Source organism: Malus domestica, chromosome 03 (genome assembly GCF_042453785.1).
Source record: "Malus domestica chromosome 03, GDT2T_hap1".
Taxonomy (NCBI): Eukaryota; Viridiplantae; Streptophyta; class Magnoliopsida; order Rosales; family Rosaceae; genus Malus; species Malus domestica.
Genome location: NC_091663.1, coordinates 24,428,420 through 24,448,971, shown reverse-complemented (window position 1 = coordinate 24,448,971; position 20,552 = coordinate 24,428,420). Strand labels below are relative to the sequence as shown.

General features: G+C 37.5%; 1 long non-coding RNA gene and 1 pseudogene across 1 annotated transcript; both read left to right on the top strand.

Moving 5' to 3' along the window:
* Positions 1 to 14,481, top strand: part of LOC139194752 (inactive beta-amylase 4, chloroplastic-like) — a 32,794-nt pseudogene extending 18,313 nt beyond the window's left edge.
* LOC139194106 (uncharacterized) lies at positions 6,211 to 7,149 on the top strand. The gene is made up of 2 exons (XR_011578815.1): positions 6,211 to 6,677; positions 6,774 to 7,149. It is a non-coding gene; the product is annotated as an uncharacterized lncRNA (long non-coding RNA).
* Positions 14,482 to 20,552: the final 6,071 nt, after the last annotated feature.

The window sequence follows — 20,552 nt, the reverse complement described above, 5'->3', positions numbered from 1 at the left end:
AAACATATTTGACGGTTGGATCGTTGAAACTAGTTTTGTAGAATGCGTATCCCATCAAAACAATAGATTCACTAACACTTAAGAGTTTATTCATACTTTCATTAAGTATAACATAAGATTTTGTGGTATCAACTAGTGTAAATATTTTAAATTGAAGATCGAATTCATTCATTGTATTCATATAGGGTCAAGGAGTGTAGCTGTAAAGAATCATCAAAATCGGAGTTAAAATAACCATTAAATCGTGATTTTTCTTTTTATAACTGTCGAAACGTTTTGTTACGTTACTTGATCTTGATCTGTTTTTTTTTTTTGCAATTTTTGGTGTATGCGATCTGGAAGTATATACAAACATTTTTTACGGTTGGATCGTTGAAACTAGTTTTGTAGAATGCGTATCCCATCAAAACAATAGATTCACTAACACTTAAGAGTTTATTCATACTTTCATTAAGTATAACAAGATTTTGTGGCATCCACTAGTGTAAATATTTTAAATTGAAGATCAAATTCATTCATTGTATTCATATAGGGTCAAGGTGTGTAGCTGTAAAAAATTAACAAAATCGAAGTTAAAATAACCATTAAATTGTGATTTTTCTATTTATAACCGTTGAAAAGTTTTGTCCCGTTACTTGATTTCTGGATGTTTGTTTTCTGATATTTTTGGCGTATGCGATCTCGAAGTATATACAAACATGTTTGATGGTTGGATCATTGACACTAGTTTCGTAGAATGCGTATCCCATCAAAACAATAGATTCACTAACACTTAAGAGTTTATTCTCACTTTCATTAACTATAACATAAGATTTTGTGGTATCCACTAGTGTAAATATTTTAAATTGAAGATCGAATTCATTCGTTGTATTCATATAGGGTCAAGGAATGTAGTTGTAAAAAAGCATTAAAATCGGAGTTAAAATAACCGTTAAATCGTGATTTTTCTTTTTATAACCGTTGAAAGATTTTGTCACGTTTCTTGATCTCTATATGTTTGTTTTTTGCAATTTTTGGCGTATGCGATCTGAAAGTATATACAAACATGTTTGACGGTTGGATCGTTGAAACTAGTTTTGTAGAATGCGTATCCCATCAAAATAATAGATTCATTGACACTTAAGAGTTTATTCATACTTTCATTAAGTATAACAAGATTTTGTGGTATCCACTAGTGTAAATATTTTAAATTGAAGATCGAATTTATTCATTATATTCATATAGAGTCAAGGAGTGTAGCTGTAAAGAATCATCAAAATCAGAGTTAAAATAATCGTTAAATCGTGATTTTTCTATTTGTAACCGTCGAAAAGTTTTGTCCTGTTACTTGATTTCTGAATGTTTGTTTTTTGATATTTTTGGCGTATGCGATCTCGAAATATATACAAACATGTTTGACGGTTGGATCATTGAAACTAGTTTCGTAGAATGTGTATCCCATCAAAACAATAGATTCACTAACACTTAAGAGTTTATTCATACTTTTATCAAGTATAACATAAGATTTTGTGGTATCCACTAGTGTAAATATTTTAAATTGAAGATCGAATTCACTCATTGTATTCATATATGGTCAAGGAGTGTAGCTGTAAAAAATCATCAAAATCGGAGTTAAAATAACCATTAAATCGTGATTTTTCTTTTTATAACCGTCGAAAGGTTTTGTCCCGTTACTTGATCTCTATATGTTTGTTTTTTTCAATTTTTGGCGTATGCGATCTCGAAGTATATACAAACATGTTTGACGGTTGGATCGTTGAAACTAGTTTCATATAATTTGTATCCCATTAAAACAATAGATTCACTAACACTTAAGAGTTTATTCATACTTTCATTAAGTATAACTTAAGATATCCACTAGTGTAAATATTTTAAATTGAAGATCAAATTCATTCATTGTATTCATACATGGTCAAAGAGTGTAGCTGTAAAAAAATCATAAAAATCAGAGTTAAAATAACCGTTAAATCGTGATTTTTTGTTTTATAACCGTCGAAAAGTTTTGTTCGGTTACTTGATATCTGAATGTTTGTTTTTTGCGATTTTTCAATGATGCGATCTCGAAGCATAGACAAACAAGTTTGACGGTTGGATCGTTGATATTAGTTTCGTATAATTCGTATCCCATGAAGTTCAATGGTGTGTGTGTGTATATATATTTATTTATTTATTAAGTAGATTTAAATCTATTATTTTGTACGTATAATTATTATAGTTTTTCGGGGTATAAAATTTAATTTAAAATTATATATATATAATTATTATAGTTAATTTAATATATATACACAATTATAGTATTTTTAGGGTTATAAAATTATTAAATTAATATTCTGCTTATCGTGTATCATGTTACCTACGTGTATACCCGAACCAACCCGTTATCTTAACATGTGCTTATCGAGTTACCCGATACCGACCCGATTCGTTATCGTGTCGACCCAAACACCTTTTATTTTCGTGTCGTGTCGTGTCGGGTTATCGGATCGTGTCAAGAATTGTCAGACCAGTTCCCAGCCAAAACCATTTGTCGCCAACTCTTCCACTAACGCCAGCTCCTGTGTGCACCTCAAAGTCCTTATCCTCCATCACATGTTTAGTTGATCCAAACGTCTTTAGCAGCCTCTTAGCATGCTCCACCACCGATTTTTCTATTGGGTGTTCACTATTTGCCTACATATTTCTCAAATAGAAGATTGACAAAATAATTTTCGATAGCATAATAACAATGAGTGGTCTCATCTGTAGCATAACTCTACAAACACTCAAACTTTTTTAATACGCAAATTAAACTTTTCATGTACAAATTTGAAACATAAGCACCAACCTCTGTGGCAATAAACACAGCACAGAACTCCACCATTGTGTAATTGGAGAAGAGGCACATCATCAACTACTACGAGTTTTCCAACTGTTAGAGTCCCTGTTTTATCAACCTTCATGACTTAGGTACCGTTTGTTCAACTTTTAATTTTGGAAAGAACAAAAACCACAAAAAGAACGAAACAATTATTAGCCTTGTTATAAAAAAAAGGAGTTGGGGTAAAGAGAACTCTCCTTCGATGAGAGCTGTCATCTACAAGAAATGGGGATTTAAAACTTGGCGAGTTCGGCTTGGTGACATGGACAAGGTGCATACAGCCATCAATCGTCCAGACCAAAGGGTCATATGAGATAGATTCCAACTTTGCAATAATAGTTGCATGTTCAATCCCAATATATGCATAAAGAACATCCTCCATCCCCAATGACATAGATTGTATTTAGTTTTATGTCAAGAGCCTAAACATTGATCGAACCGAGGCAGAGCGTTTCCCTGTTGCAACCATTACCACTGTAGGGGTTGCTAGTCCCAAGGCACAAGGGTCAGCAACCACTAACACTGAGATACCAAACTGTAATGCCAGCTCAAATTTAGCCATGCCTTTTGGTATCCAGTTTTCGGGGAAAAGACCAAATTCTCCAGGGATGAACCATCCAAGCCATGTCAAAAATGCTACAATGACAACCTGATGTACGTAAGAAAGAAAAAAGAATCAACTATGCATTTGAAATATTGTCATAATACGCGGTGTACCAGGCAAAAGAAAAAAAACTCAAAAAAGTCATTGGATAAAAAGCTCAAAGCGGAAAACTAGGCAAAAGAAAAGGAAAGAAGCCGAAGACATAAAGGAAATGAAATGACGAGAAACCTTAAAAGATGATAAGAAGAAAAGCAACTCCTAGAAATAGGCTGCTGATCTTTTAAATCAAGAACGGCATTTTCATCAAGAAAAATCATCTCCTGCTGACAGTCAGATGCAGCTCAGTGCTTTGAATACTTGTCCATATCCAATTTTCGGTTTTAGTTTGTGTTTTGGTGTAAGTATGATGGAAAAAAAGCACATAAAACTTCACTCGCTGAAAAAAATTACTCATTAATTTATCTGCGATATGGAAAGTTTGAGGATTAAACAAAAAAACTCACTGTTGGAACAAAAAACTTTGAATCTGGTCAGCTAGTTTCTGAACAAGTGCTCTGGTACGCTGTGGAGCTTCAACAAGTTGAACTATTTGGGACAGTGCAATCTCCGAACCAACATACAATGTGCTGCTTCGTTGTATGAATGGTACAGTGGTAGGTTACTCCATCCTGCAGATGATATTCTTGCAAAGGCAGCTAACATTCTGAAGAAATATCAAGAAAATAAGCAAACTTCTATTCTATTGGTGGCTAAAATTGGTGGAATATATTGGTGGTACAAGACGATAGCGCAGCCTGGTGAACTTACAGCTGGATACTGCAACAGTTGCTCTTAGAGATGGTTATGATCCCGTTGCTTCAATTTTGTCTCGTCATGGAGCTGCTTTGCATAACTCCGCCTATGTAAGTTTATCTCACATTGCCGGTCCCAAGCCCGGATAAAGGAGGAGGGGGAGGGCGTCAGGTAGTCGACAGCCGGCACTCCATAATTACGTCGAATCCTTATGAAAATGAATCAAGAACGAAATTGCGCTAAAGCTAGGGCGTCACCCGTAGGTGGCGCGCTGTGTGGCCCGAGCACAGTGATAAGTGAGCAAGGGTCGCTGTATCTCCATCGGCACCCGGATGCAGTGTTAAATGAGCAAGGGGGCCATATAAACTTCTTTTCGAACGACTCCACTCAAAGTTGTTTGGGAGCATATGCTCCTATCAACTTCACACAGGACACACAAAAGAAGTACTTTGATCCTATTAGACGGGGGAGAGTGAAGAAGCTAGGACAGAAGGGTAGAGTTCAAGAGAGCAAAATGCGTTTAGGAACGTGGAATATAAGAACCTTAACAGGAAAATCTATGGAAGTAGTGGAAGTTATAGTGAGGAGAAGGATAAATATTATGTGCCTACAAGAAACTAAGTGGGTTGGTCGTAAGGCAAAGGATCTAGAAAACTCAGGGTTTAAACTTTGGTATTTGGGCACAAATAGAACGAGAAACGGTGTTGGCATCATCGTGGATAGGGCTGGAAAAAAATCCCAAAAATCCCAAACCAAACCGAAAAAATCCCGATCCCAAACCAAAAAAATCCCAAACCAAAAATCCCGAAATTTTCGGTATGTAATCCCGAACCAAACCGATATTTTCGGTACGGGATTCGGTTTTGAATCTCAAATTTTCGGTATTCCCATACCGAACCGAAAATAAATATTATATAATATATATATATATATATATATATATATATTTTCTTTTAATTATAAGAGAATTATTTCAACCGTTCATTGTTTTAGATTTAATCTTTGCCGTTCATATGTTATTAGGTCAAAAACCATTTCACAACCATTTCACAAACTTCACTTTCGTTCTAGCCGACCCTAATCTCTTCTCTCGTCTCTGATCTCTCCCTCATCTAGCCGACGAGCCCTCATCTCATCTCTCTCTCTGTGACGAATTCCGGCCAGCCACCGGCCCACCACCACACTTGACGAATTGCAGAGTTCACTACTTCACTTCTTCCTCGTCCTTTCCTTCCACAACCCACGGTCCACCTCAGGCATCCTCTTCCTTCTTCTTCTTCCTCCACCTCAGGTAAAAAAGTTCGTAACTTCCGTGTTTCTTACTTGTAAATTTAAGACTGTTTGGATGTATATGTTGTTCTGTTTGAATTAATGTTTGGGATTTAAGACTGCTTGGTTGAACTTTGAACTCGTGGGTAACAGTCACTTGAAATGGAAAAAAAGAGATTTCCGAAACGTTTCAGTTAATATGATGTTTGGTTGGTTAGGTATCGGTGGTTGGGATGGTTTTCGATAAGCCGAAAGGAACACTGATGTTGGTTTCACTGTGGATGACGGGACAGGGCGAATCAAGTGCTGAAGATGGTAACTTTTTGCATTGTCCGTTTTGATTCCGTTTATATTATCACAATGTTAATTGTTTGAAGAGTTTATTGCGTTTTGATGTTCAGTGCAATGCATAATCTAGCAAAATAAGCTAGACATGTGTTTCGATTATATGGATAGACGCATAATGATATAAGTTCTGAATCTTCTATGTTTAATTATCTCAACAGGGTGAATGAGAATTTTGACTCGAGAAATGCAGGAAATACAGTAAGTTCTCTCATTATCATCTGTGAGCTTTACGTTGGAATTGAATCTTCGTATATAGATATTGGGATTGTTGAGTAACCAAAACCTTGTGAAGTGCTTATACATATTATGTTCTGACCTATTTTGCAACAGAAACGGTATGTATGTTCGTGTTAACGGACACTTGAAAGTCATTCAAGGTGTTCGAAAGATTGTAGCCTTTCTGTGAGGTACGGGTATATAGATCTTCCTTTTTTTTTTTTATTACTTTGAGTGCCTGTAGAAATTTACACTTCTCATTGCACCAATGCATCATATAGATAATTTCAGATGTCAATTGATGTAGAATGATGCTAGCAGGACTTGTCAAATATGAATATTTGTACATAGCACACACAATAACACAGGTGCACTGTGCATGTGAACTCAAACAAACATTGTGTCTCATATGTTTGAAGCAAGATAAAGGTGGGAGAGTTGTTGATCCTTTTAGAGCTTCCTTAACACCTAAAACGGTTGAGGCTTTAGTGTGTACTAGTGATTGGCTTAGAGGAAAATAATTTTGTTTCTACAAGGAGCCTACCCTTGACGAATTATGTTTCTACGAGGAGCTTGAACGCTTAGAAAGAAGTAAGTAAACAATTTAATTTCATCTTTTATTTTCTTAGTATTTATTATCTATTAGACTATAATTCAATGTAAATGATTTGTGGTTTATTGTTTTAGACATGGCTAATTTGGGAGGTGAGGAGAATACAACACAAGAAAATGAAATGCCACCTCCACCTCCTCGACCACCTCAAGTACAAGTTCAACAACGTCAAAATCAATCACTACCTCCACGACCACGACCACCCATTGTAAGGGGAATGGCTCAACCATCAACATCAAGGGGAAGATTACAAGTGCCAACAAGAAGGGGCCGAAGGGGCCGAAGAGGTCAACAATCTTCATAAACTTGAAACTTTGTTTTTTTGCTTTTGGTTTGTAACTTAATTATTAAAACTTTGGATTGTAACTTAATTATTAAAACTTTGGATTGTAACTAATTTTTTTGCTTTTGGTTTGTAACTTAATTATTAAAACTTTAGATTGTAACTAATTTTTTTGCTTTTGGGTTTGTTACTTTATTTATTTTAAAACCTTGGCTACCATACCAGTGGAAAATGCAGCTGAACTGCTCTTATAAACATTGCAGGTTTGCCCAATATTTTTTTATTTGGTTGAATAAAAGTTAAGTCCATATGTGGGGGCTGTTACATTCAGTGGGCAGGCCCAATATTAGGTTTTTGTCCAATTGGACCAATATTAGCTTTTTTTTGTCCAAAAGCCCAAAAGCCCAAAATTATTTTTGGGATTCCCGATTTGTCCCGAAATTCGAAACTATTTCGGGATTCCCGAAAATTGGGATTCCCGAAAATTTGGTTTGGGATCGGTATTGAAATTGGGATTCCCGAAAATTTTGGTATGGGAATCGGGACAAGGGTTTCGGTATGGGATCCCATACCGAACCACCCCTAATCGTGGACAAGACCTTGACACAAGATGTTGTAGATGTCAAGATGGTAGGAGATAGAATCATGGCAATCAAGATTGTAATAGGACAAGAACTTATCAATGTGATTAGTGCGTACGCACCTCAAGTAGGGTTGGATACGAGTTCGAAGGAGAAATTTTGGGAAGATCATGGAGACTTGGTACAAGGAATTGCTCAGACGGAGAAGATATTTATAGGAGGAGATTTAAATGGACACGTGGGCAGGGAGACAGGCAACTATGGAAGTTTTCATGGTGGCCATGGTTTTGGGGAGAGAAACGAGGATGGGGAAGCTATCTTGGATTTTGCAATGGCATATGATCTCTTCTTAGCCAACACCTTCTTTAAGAAGAGAGAAGAACATGTGATCACCTACAAGAGTGGGTCGTCAAAAACACAAATAGATTTTCTTCTAATGAGGAAAGGGGATCGTATAACTTGTAAGGATTGCAAAGTTATACCAGGAGAGAGTGTGGCTAATCAACATCGCTTGTTGGTGATGGATGTACATATCAAAAGAGTGAGAAAAAAGAATAAGACTTGGAAGTGCCCAAGTTCTAGATGGTGGAATCTAAAAGAAGAAAAACAAGTCATTTTCAAAGAGAAAGTAATCACCCAGTGTGTGTGGGATAGAGAGGGGGAAGCTAGCCAAATGTGGGATTCCATGGCTAGTTGTATCCGAAAAGTAGCAAAAGAGGTATTAGGAGAGTCCAAGGGCTTTGCCCCACACCAAAAGGAATCTTGATGGTGGAATGAGGAGGTACAAACAAAGGTGAAGGCTAAGAAGGAATGTTGTAAAGCCTTATACAAGGATAGGACCGATGAAAATGGTGAAAGGTATAGAAAAGCGAAGCAAGAGGTGAATAAAGCTGTGAGAGAAGCTAAGTTAGCGGCTTATGACAATATGTATAAGCGACTAGATACCAAAGAAGGAGAGTTGGATATCTATAAACTAGCTAGAGCAAGGGAAAGAAGACAAGGGACCTAAACCAAGTGAGGTGCATCAAGGATGAGGATGGAAAGGTTCTTGCTACAGAGAACGCGGTTAAAGACAGATGGAGAGGTTATTTTCATAATCTTTTCAATGAATGACATGAAAGGAGTGCTTCTTTAGGGGAGTTGAGTAACTCAGAAGAGTGTAGAAACTACTATTTTTATCGTCGAATCCGGAAGGAAGAAGTGGTTGTAGCTTTGAAGAAGATGAAGCATAGAAAAGCAGTAGGCCCAGACGATATACCAATCGAAGTGTGGAAAGTTTTGGGAGAGACAGGTATAACATGGCTCACTGACCTTTTCAATAGGATTTTGAAAACGAAAAAGATGCCAAATGAGTGGCGAACGAGCACTTTGGTGCCTATCTACAAGAATAAAGGCGACGTACAAAATTGCATGAACTATAGGGGTATTAAGCTAATGAGTCATACAATGAAGCTCTAGGAGAGAGTCATTGAGCATAGATTGAGGCAAGAGACACGGATTTCGGACAACCAATTCGGGTTCATGCCAGGGCGCTCAACCATGGAGGCAATCTATCTCTTACGAAGATTGATGGAAAGATATAGAGATGGGAAAAAGGATTTACACATGGTCTTTATAGATTTGGAAAAAGCGTATGATAGGGTCCCAAGAGACATTCTTTGGATGATTTTAGAGAAGAAATGAGTACAAGTAGCATATATCCAAGCTATAAAGGATATGTATGAAGGAGCAAAGACTGTTGTAAGAACTCATGAAGGACAAACCGAAAGCTTTCCCATAACTGTAGGATTACATCAAGGCTCATCCTTAAGTCCTTACCTTTTTGCTTTGGTAATGGATGAGTTAACATGACATATTCAAGATGATATTCCTTGGTGTATGCTTTTCGCAGACGATATAGTGTTGATATATGAAACTCAGGAAGGGGTAAATGCAAAGCTTAACCTTTGGAGAGAAGTGTTGGAATCTAAAAGTCTTCGCCTAAGCCGATCAAAGACAGAATATATGGAGTGTAAGTTCAGTGCAAATAGAGGCCAAAACGAGTTAGGGGTGAGGATCGGAGATCAAGAAAGACCAAAGAGCGACCGTTTTCGTTACCTAGGATCTATCTTGCAAAAGAACGGAGAATTAGATGGAGATCTCAACCATAGAATACAAGCTGGATGGATGAAGTGGAAGAGTGCATCCGGCGTGTTGTGTGACCGCCGTATGCCACTGAAGCTCAAGGGAAAATTTTATAGGACGGCAATAAGGTCGGCGATGCTGTATGGCACAGAATGTTGGGCGGTGAAGCATCAACACGTACACAAAATAGGTGTAGCGGAGATGAGGATGCTTCGTTGGATGTGTGGGCACACGAGAAATGATAAGATTAGGAATGAGGATATCCGGGGTAAAGTAGGAGTAGCCGAAATTGAATGAAAGATGAGAGAAAATCGGTTACGGTGGTTTGGACATGTGCAAAGAAGGCCTACTGACGCTCCGATTAGAAGATGCGACTATGGGACAGAGGTTCAGGGCCGAAGGGGTAGAGGAAGACCTAGGACCGAGCACAATGGCGTTCTAAGATTCATATAGCCGATCCCACTCAGTGACTTGGATTTTCCAAGTCTCCAACCGAGAAGTTTTCCTCCCTCGGGAAATTAAGGGAACACTACCTCAACCTACATGCTCCACTCACAAAGCTTCAACATACAAGCTTCAACAAAAGAAAATTCAAAGAACTTAGCGAAGAAGGCTTTGGTGTATTTAACACAATACATTGAAATGAAGGAAAGCTTATTTATTGATATCCCCGATAAGTTACAAATATGTACATATACATGAGTCAAAATAAACAAACATGAGGGAGCCTTCACAAAGGTTGCTTAGGAGAAGTCTCAGCAGTCGGTAGTGCCCCAGAAAGAGAAGGCACCGGAGGGGGATCATTCGGAGCCTCAGTACTGGACAGAACCCTAGAAGGAAGAGGTATCAGAGGTTGATCATTTGGAGCTTCATTACGCGGTACAGCCCCAGAAGACGAAGGCAATAAATGCCTTTGGAACAAACCCACAAATCTCTGATGATCAAGTAAAACCTGACCATCAGATTCCTTCATCTAGTCAAGCTTCCTCTTCATGTTTGTAGCATAGTCATGTGCGAGTCGGTGCAACTGTTTATTCTCATGCTTGAGCCCTCTAATCTCCTGTTTGAGACTCATCACTTCAGCCGCTAATGATTCAACTTGGCGGGTTCGAACAAATAGGCGTTGGGCCATATTAGACACAGAACCTGCACACTGAACACTGAGAGCCAGAGAATCCTTAACAGCCAACTCATCAGACCGTTTGGAAAGTAGTCTGTTATCTTTGGGAGTGAGAAGGTTCCTGGCCACCACTGCAGCGGTCATATCATTCTTCATCACGGAATCCCCAACGGTAAGAGGACCAGTTGGGGAGACGAATGATGGGCGCCATATGTTGTCTGGATAAGGCGTGGCTGCCTCTTCAACAAGGTTCAAGTCAAAACGACGGTCGGAGGGGCCAGACATTTTCAAAGGTGTTGAAGAGAGAAAAGGTCGGACAAATCAAGATCTTAGAAGTGCAAGAATGGAGCTTCTACTGGTGGAGATTCAAGTGTGCTTTGGAACTTAATGCCAGCCTCTATAAAAATCTGCACTCGACGGAGCTTCAGAAATCGAAGAGGCGCCTGCTCAGAAATCGAAGAGGCGTTTGCTTTCTCAAAAGCTGGGCTGCTCAGAACCACGAGGGTCGATCTCAGAAATCGAAGAGGCGTTTGCTTTCTCAAAAGCTGGGCTGCTCAAAGACCACGAAGGCCGATCTCAGAAATTGAAGAGGCGTTTGCTTTCTCAAAAGCTAGGCTGCTCAGAGACCACGAGGGTTGATCTCAGAAATCGTAGAGGCACCTGCTTTCTCAGTCTTGTCAGCACCTGTCACACGCACACTCAGCTTTGCGGAAATTTCGGGCAATCTGTCGAAGATTTCTGGTGAAGTAGAAAACACGTGAATCTTATTGTTCAATCATCCACTTTCCACATGCAACATTAGCTCATGGGTACCATAGATAACTTAGCCAAAGATCTCTGACAAAGTTTAGACATGTGAAGCTTGCAGCTCCCACTACATCACTATGACCAAGAAGGGTAAAAGAATAGCAAAGAAACAGCACTAACAAAGTTTAGACACATGAATTTTGAAGGTTTAGCTACCATATTATTACCCACAAGAGTAAAGGAACAGCACTAGTGCGAGCTAATTGGAAAGTCCCTGTGTGTCAATCTCTGTGCTTCGTGGCAAGGTAGACTAGCAAACATGCCCAACCTTTACTCACATTCGAGAAAACTCCCAACAAGATTGCTTGCTCCAAAATCGAAGAGGCACCGCCCTCCGAATCTCGAGAGCCAGACTCCCAACATGATTACTTTCTCAAAAATCGAAGAGACACTGCTCTCCGAATCTCGAGAGCCAGACCCCCAGCAGGATTGCTTTCTCAAAAATCGAAGAGGCATCATTCTCCGAATCTCGAGAGTCAGATCCTCGACAGGATTGCTTGTTCGAAAATCGAAGAGGCACCACTTTCCCAACTTCAAAAGCCGGATCTCCTTGGATAAAGCTTGTCTGTAATCTTCACACGCAACATCAGCTTTCCAGATACCACAGACCAGTTTTTCAAAGTGCTCTAACAGAGTTAAAACATGTGAAGCTGACAGCTCCCACTACCGTGCTATGACCAAGCAGGGTAAATGAATAGCATTACTACTTGTTGTTAGGGAGACTCCTATATATGTCGACTTCCATCCCCAACGGACAGGTAGACCTGCAAAAATGCTCAACCCTTCCTCATATCTGAGAGGGCACTCCCAACGAAGCCTTTCGAAATATTCAGCTTTCTTTCCCCCCGATAATACCTCTGCAAACAAGCTATACTAGTGCAAGAATATCTCATATCATCAGGGTTAAAAGCAAGAGTATCCCATATCATGCTTTTCCTTGTCTTTTCCTTTGGCCTTGTTTTTACCTGCAAGACAAGGAGAAAGAGAGCAATCAGTCAGCACTTGGAATCAAGCTTCCAGTCAGGAACTGACTGCCTGAAACCCCTTACCTGATTACTTACCTGGCATTGCTCTCGAGTACTCATCTTCAACATCTTATGCTTCTAGGGAAGATACCGCATCTGCTTGAGGAACAGATAGGGCAAGTGAGAAGGATACAAGGAAGCATGTGGAGACAAGCGTAACAGCACACGTGCCGATACATCCACTACTCTGTCAAAAGCAAAAGTATCCCATATCAGCAGGGTTGAACATACTCTAGATTTGATGGACTTGTTTTGACCCTCAAATTCTTCAGTCGGCCTTATACTCTGGAGGAAACCAGAAAACCCTCCAGCCCAGTTCAAGAAAACCCTCAAAGTCACATCTTTCAGCAGATCCCCTAGCTCGGCGACTTGGGGGACTCCTACTACATGGTTTGTATCGCGCTTGACCAAGCCTGAAACTACAAGTAAGCTTCAAGTGAAATTGATACATTACCTTGTGCATCTCCACCAGTTAAAGATACCACCCCTGGATGGAGGAATAGTACTTCTAGAGGAGATGCTACATCTACCTATGAGACAGATAAGGCAAGTCAAGACGATACCACACTCTGGTACTTAGAAGTTTCGTGACTACGAGATCATTCTCCCACAATATTTTGTAATGTCATTTGTACTAAATCATTCACTTGTACTCACTAAAGGAGAGTTTGAACCTATGTACTTGTGTAAACCCTTCACAATTAATGAGAACTCCTCTATTCCGTGGACGTAGCCAATCTGGGTGAACCACGTACATCTTGTGTTTGCTTTCCTATCTCTATCCATTTATATACTTATCCACACTAATGACCGGAGCAATCTAGCGAAGATCACAAAAAGCGATCGTTTTCGCTACCTAGGATCTATCTTGCAAGAGAACGGAGAATTAGATGGAGATCTCAACCATAGAATACAAGCTGGATGGATGAAGTGTAAGAGTGCATCCGGCGTGTTGTGTGACCGTCGTAGGCCACTGAAGCTCAAGGGAAAATTTTATAGGATGGCAATAAGGCCAGCGATGTTGTATGGCACAAAATGTTGGGCGGTGAAGCATTAACACGTACACAAAATGGGTGTAGCGGAGATGAGGATGCTTCGTGGGATGTGTGGGCACACGAGAAAGGATAAGATTGGGAATGAGGATATCCGAGGTAAAGTAGGAATAGCCGAAATTGAAGGAAAGATGAGAGAAAATCGGTTACGGTAGTTTGGACATGTGCAAAGAAGGCCTATGGGTAGAGGTTCAGGGCAGAAGGGGTAGAGGAAGACCTAGGAAAATTTTGGAAGAGACCCTAAGAAAAGACTTAGAGTACTTGGATCTAATGGAGGACATGACACAAAACTAAGCGCAATGGCGTTCTAGGATTCATATAGCCGACCCCACTTAGTGGGAAAAAGCTTTGTTGTTGTTGTTGTTGTTGTATGGAGCTGCTTTGCATGTTTCGTAAGATTCTAAGTTTTAAGGTCCTAACTGGAATTTTGTTAATTGTCCATCCTGATAATTAGGGTTTCTTAGACATTCGCTTGATTTCAAATGTATCTATTCTACCAAGTTCACATTAATGTCTTAATGCAGCTGCTTAGAAATGATGGATGGTGATAACCTGGCATCCTATCTTTGCAGCCTAGAAGGATTACTCCAACAGGTACGAGGCTTGTTGATTAATAATGCTTCCTTAGGTTGTTGCTTTGTTGGTACTTATTTTGAACTCAGTTTAGAAATTTTATCTTGTATAATTCAAGCTTTTAAGTTAGGTAGGGCTATCCCATGGAGGTGTGCTTCGCACGGCAGGTCGTGCAGGGTCTCTAGGTTTAATATGGGCTTGGAACGGGCTGATATGAGCTTTTTTTAGTATTACAGATATTGGTATTATTGATCAGTTTTTTAGGTTTCTTTTAGTTTTTTTTTATAATTCATTCTGAGATATATCTTTAGTTTTAATTGGGTTGTCTTGCCCAAATAATAAAGAAGAAACATATGACATGTTGACCAATAATCATATTTAGTTTTATTAAAATTTGGAATACAATTGATAATTTGATATTACTAAACAACAAATATAGAATTGCATCACTATCGTATATCATTGTCGTACTAATTTAGATTGGCACGAGGATCATTGGGTGCCCAATGCATGCTGCCTCCTCCACTGATGCCGCCACGCCACTTGGAGGGTACACTCCACCACCTTCCTCGCCTCTGTACGGTCTAGACATAACTTTAGTGTCCAAATTCTTCACAAGAGTCTCCAAATTCTTGTACTATGTGGACTAATTGTAGCTAGCCAAATGACCTAAATGTTAATTCAGATAGCCACCATTTTTGACAATTCTAGCTAACTAATTTAGCTTAAATTCAGATATTCTAATTTTTTTTTTTATTTCTGAATTTAACAACTCAAACCCTTTTTCTTTGCTTGGAGCTTGCAAACAATGCAATTTATAGTTTTTAATGTTTATCAGAAGTTTAACTCTCTTTAACTCTCTCTCTCTCTCTCTCTCTCTCTCTCTCTCTCCTAACTATTCAATTGGGAATTTGAAAGATTCTAATGGATTTTTATGAAGTTTAATTGATTAGTAGAGATTCCAAATAAAATTTTGATGTAATTCCCTCAAAATCTCAAAATGAGAGGTGAGATTTGTTGATGCTTAAAATACACTACAAAATCTCTCCAATTCCCTCTAATTCCTCAAGTTTGTTAAGTTCATTAAAATCAATTTCTAATTGAGTACACATAGAATGTTATAAACTTCTTTAAAATTCTAATTGAATACACTGGATTTCTAAGGAGAGAATCACTTAAAATCCTAATTGAATACCCCTAGATTTTTTAAAAGAATTAAAATATCTCATAATCTCAATAGTCTCCTAAATTTAGCTAGTTACTATTCACAAAATTAAATAGTTGTGCACGCTTGAATTTGTCAGTAAAACCTTACTCATCGCTCGTTATAACTTATAATCTTAAATTCCACTAAAAATGACTTCACACCGTTAGACCCTAAATACCTGTTAATTAGACATAAATTCTTATAAAATGGAATATTCATTTCATGCCTCAACATGTACATATTTACATAAATAACGTCACACCGTCCTATAAAACACCCCAGTCCTATATTATAGAAGCATAAATGGAAAGGATGGTTCCCAAACTTTGTTTCAATTTAAGTTTTATGTCTTTTCATTTCCGCTGTACAATCTAATTTCCTCTGTCCTAATCTGACCTACATCACAGAACAAAAAGAAGGTTACCTAAGGATTCATGCATTCTTCTAAACATGCAATAGAAAAGCACTCGTGCATAGAAAAAGGGTACATTGAAAATAAATATATCAACTTAAGTGATAACAGTCAATCAACAAACTGAACATAATTTGAAGTTTTAGTAGAATGAGTTAAGAAAAAGGACACTTAGTTTCCGCATGAAAGAAAAGATCCACTTGAAATGGTAGTCTTTCAAGATGTTTTCTGGTATTTATGAGAATTTTGAAATGCTATAAATGTAAAAGTTACCACAAGAGAATAACCTGTGCATTTGCAGCCAATATCATGAGAATAACCTATGCCCTATTAATTTTAAACAATAAATTTATATTAAAAGTCTAACCCCTTAATTTCAAACAATAAGACTTTACAAAGAGTCTGAGACTTAGTTGTATCACATGTGCTTAATCAACAACAAACATAGAAAACACTTATCATATATCATAAAATTCAAGGCCTTAACTTTTAAAGTTTCAAGTGCTCAACAAATTTCGAACAATGTATGTTTCAATACTTCAAAAATAAGGACATGCATCAAAGACTTTTAGGTGGAAAAAATATGCATCGGCTGAAATGGAGATAATTGCGATTTAAAATGTTAAAAATTTTCTTTTTGGCTCACTAATTAGATGCAAATGTGAGAATGTATGAACAATTTTACACCCAGAAACATGAACTACACAGAATCACAATTGATCTAACAATGAGAAAGTATATAAGACAAAACACTATTAATAGGCTAAAACACTCTTTTAATTGATCTACCAATAGGCATAGGCTAATAGGATTAACTAAACCATTAGAGACTACAACAATTAGAAAGTCTGAAGATTAAAGTTCTAGTTGAATATCTTTGAACCTCTAGGTGTTGGAAAACATTTTCAGTAAATTTGTTCTGGAAAAAAACATTTTTCTATTCTATAGCATCCATCATATCGAATACATTTCTCAGTAGGGGCACATGAACAATCATAATTGAGATTTCATAAGTTTATTTTTTTTGTTAACTACAATGGAATTTATAAAACAATTTTAGCAACACTCGAGTCTAGATAATGGACTTTTGTTCCAACAACAACAACAAAGCTTTTTCCCAATAAGTGGGGTCGGCTGTATGAATCCTAAAATGCCATTGCGCTTGGTTATGTGTCACGTCTCCAGTTAAAAAATATTGACTTGTGTTCTAAGCACAATGCATTAAAAGGTAAAGGCGTCCCATAGATAGTCCCGCCTAGGCGTCCCATAGATAATAACATCTTCTTCATTACTATGTCTAGTTGTACATAGAAACTATGTCATATAGTCTTAAAATGTTGTAATTATTTATTTTATTGTAAGCAATTATAGAGAACTTCAAGAGAAATAAGGCTGGGTGGCCACAATTATAGGGAATTTCAAGGAAAGTAAAGGGAATGTCGCAATTATAGGCAAATCAAAGGAAATAAAGGTTGAGTGAAGCAATTATCGGGAATTTAAAGTGAAATAAAGGCAAAGTGGAGCCATTATAAGGAATTTAAATGAAATAAAGGCTGAGTGGAGCAATTATTATAGGGAATTTAAAGGAATAGAAAGGTTGAGTTGAGCAACTATAAGGATCTGAAGAGAAATAAGATAATATGATGTCTCTTTTAAGAAAATAATATATAACAATAAAAATAAAAAGATGTTTATCTTTTTTTTGTTGTTGGAATGTTATGAGAATATCCATAAAAATATGCTTATCTATAAATAATAAAAACAAAAGGAAATAAAAAGATACTTATCTACCTATCTAAAAAATAATATAAAAAATAAAAGTGAATGAAAAAAAGATAGTGGAGTAATAAATGTCAACAAAGTGGAGACCATTTAAATTTTAAAGAGAAAAAATTATTAAAAAACAAAAAGTCAGGAGAAAAGAAAACCCTCGCATCTGTCTTCCCTGGTACGGTTCTGCAACTCAACTTCTTCGTTGGGAACGGCTTTGGTTTGGGTATTTTTACAAAAAAAAAACAAAAAGAAAAAAAAAGCAAAAAATCGAAAGAAAAAAAATGCATGGATGCCCTGAGGCGCTCCTCTGCTGCCTAGGCGCACTCCAACGACGCCTTACGCCGACTTCTGGAAAACAGAGGCGGCTAGCCTTCGAGGCCTCCTAGGATCACCCCGAGGCAAGTCTTTTATAACACAACATAATGTATTCACATTTCAATTGTCAAAGGCATTGCAATAATACCCGACTGAAGATATTAAAAATCAGAACTTCTTCTCCAAGTTTTCATTCAGTTTATTTCACTTGTCCATCAGAAAAAGAAGATTAAATAAAGACAATAACATGCCACAGATTAAAAACCCTCATTTCAAACTCTGCTAATACACAACTCAGTTTGGTTTTCTTCTCCAGAAACCAGACTGAGAGAGGAGTCAAGTTCTCTAGTGCACCATCAATCTCCCGTTCGAGCAGCCAACACCACCTCACTTGCCACTCTGGCAAGGCACCACCTTGCCACCACCCTCATGTCTCACTCCCTCTGTACCACTCTCCCTTTTTCCCTCACATCTCTCTCTCTCGATAATGTGCTCGCTGCACAGAAACAGCAAGGCAACCACCATCGCCATTTTTCATGGCGAACTACACCACCACGAAACCACCACCATTAACCACCGTAGTTTAAGAATCTAGACATGGCCCCAAATTTCAATCTAATTAATTAAATTACAGAGGATTCTATCCACCTCATGAAAACAAATATGTTCAGTTAAAGAATATTCCCTAACCACTGCATCTTAAACTACTTCTTAACTATGTCAGCCACCAATCTAATAAAAAAATCCATGTTTCAATCGATTCTTATTAATTCCAACTCCAAGTATTTCAGCATCTAGATTATAAAAAATCATAACAAAACAAAACTCAGAACACCCAGATTCCAATCTTGGTGCTAAAGCACACTTTCTTAACCTCACCTTCAATCAAGTCCATGATTCCTGCCATGATATCCTTCTCTTTATCCAGACTTGGCTTCAGCTGCAAGATCAAAATAACGAAGCATTCAGTTCCATTTCTATAAACAGAAAATTAAAAACTGAAATGTGTTATAATTTACTTGGAATCTTCATATGTATTATGAAAGCATATGAACAGATACATTTGAAAGCTTATAACGCTACCTAATTAAGTTGAAAAGTAGATAATTAAGATCAAGTTCCAAAGCATTCAGTGAGCCTTCCATGGAAAAATGGCCTCATGGACTTAAGAGTTTGAAAAATGAGGCTTGATTTGCCTTGTAACTGTATGATCAGTAGCATTCTTATGGATTGTAATTGTATGATCAGTAGTATCCTGATGGATTCCCAGATGAATCCTCAAAATTTTGTTCTCATCCGTTTGCTTATGCACATGGGACAAAAGCCGCTCAACTGTTTCACACTTCTCCTTGTTTCTCCTTATCAACTCAGCTCGCTGCTGCATATTTCGTCAATGAGTTCCGAGATCTTTTCATGCAACATTTTATCTTTTTCAACCACATTACCATCAGATTCTACACCATGATCAATACTCTCTTTTTCCTTATACTCTTCAAAAGTACACAAACCAACCTTTTTTAGGACAGACCAGCATTTGTTTGTTTTGATGGCTCTGAATTTTGTTTCCGTTTTCTCTTTTGTGGTGGTCTGATCAAGATGCACTCCAAAAACTAATTTGAGTGCCTACACAGATGAACATCGCATAAAAATCAAAAAATCAAAAATCAAAACCAGCAGCAGAGATTAAAAAAAATGACAATAATTCTAAAAAAATTTGAATCAAAAGCTTAAGACTAACTCACAGGAAGCTCTGTGAGTTAATTTTTTGGGCAAAAAAATATTCTATTAATGCATTCTCATACAAAAAATTTCTTTAAATACTGATTTCATGCAATCCAGCAGCTAAGTGCTTAAATCAAAAGAATTTCTTTAACCCAGATACTCTTATATTGCAGTGCAGCAAAGTTTTTCTTGAACCCTGACGAATATCACTCTGAAAATATCCCAAATATATCTCAGAGATTGCAGAGATTCAGACAATCAATAATGAGACAGCCTCCATACTCTACCCTAATCTTCTTAGGATTTTAGTTAAACAACTTGCTTCTGTAACAGCTATATTAAAGCATAAATATTCATGAACACTCATCACCAATAGCAAAAAGGCACAAAGTATTTTTACAGAAATCTAAAGATCCCTTTTGTGTCCCAAACCCAGGTCTGTCCTCTCTTTGCCTTCCTCCTTCAGGGCATAATTAGAGATACCCACCAACAGTATAACCAAAAAAATTGCAGTGAGATTTTAAAATACGAACTTTATTTGATATCGCAATGAAATATAACAGAATGTAGAAAAAAATTGTTATTTTGGTAAACAAATAGACAGTGGAATAACAGAAGAAGCCGAACCCAGAAAAATTAAAAACACAGAATCACAGTAGAAGAAGCAAACCCAAGAAAATACAGAAAATAAAACAAAAAGGGTGCAACTTTTATTGGCGGGTGAATGAGTAGACAATAAAAAAACTGCAAACTTTGAGTTCAAAAAAAACCTCGTACCGTTTGAAATTTGAGACTTGGAGTCGCCCACGGGAAGGGTTTTATGAGAATACAGTATTAGGCGTGCTGAAGTTAGTTTATG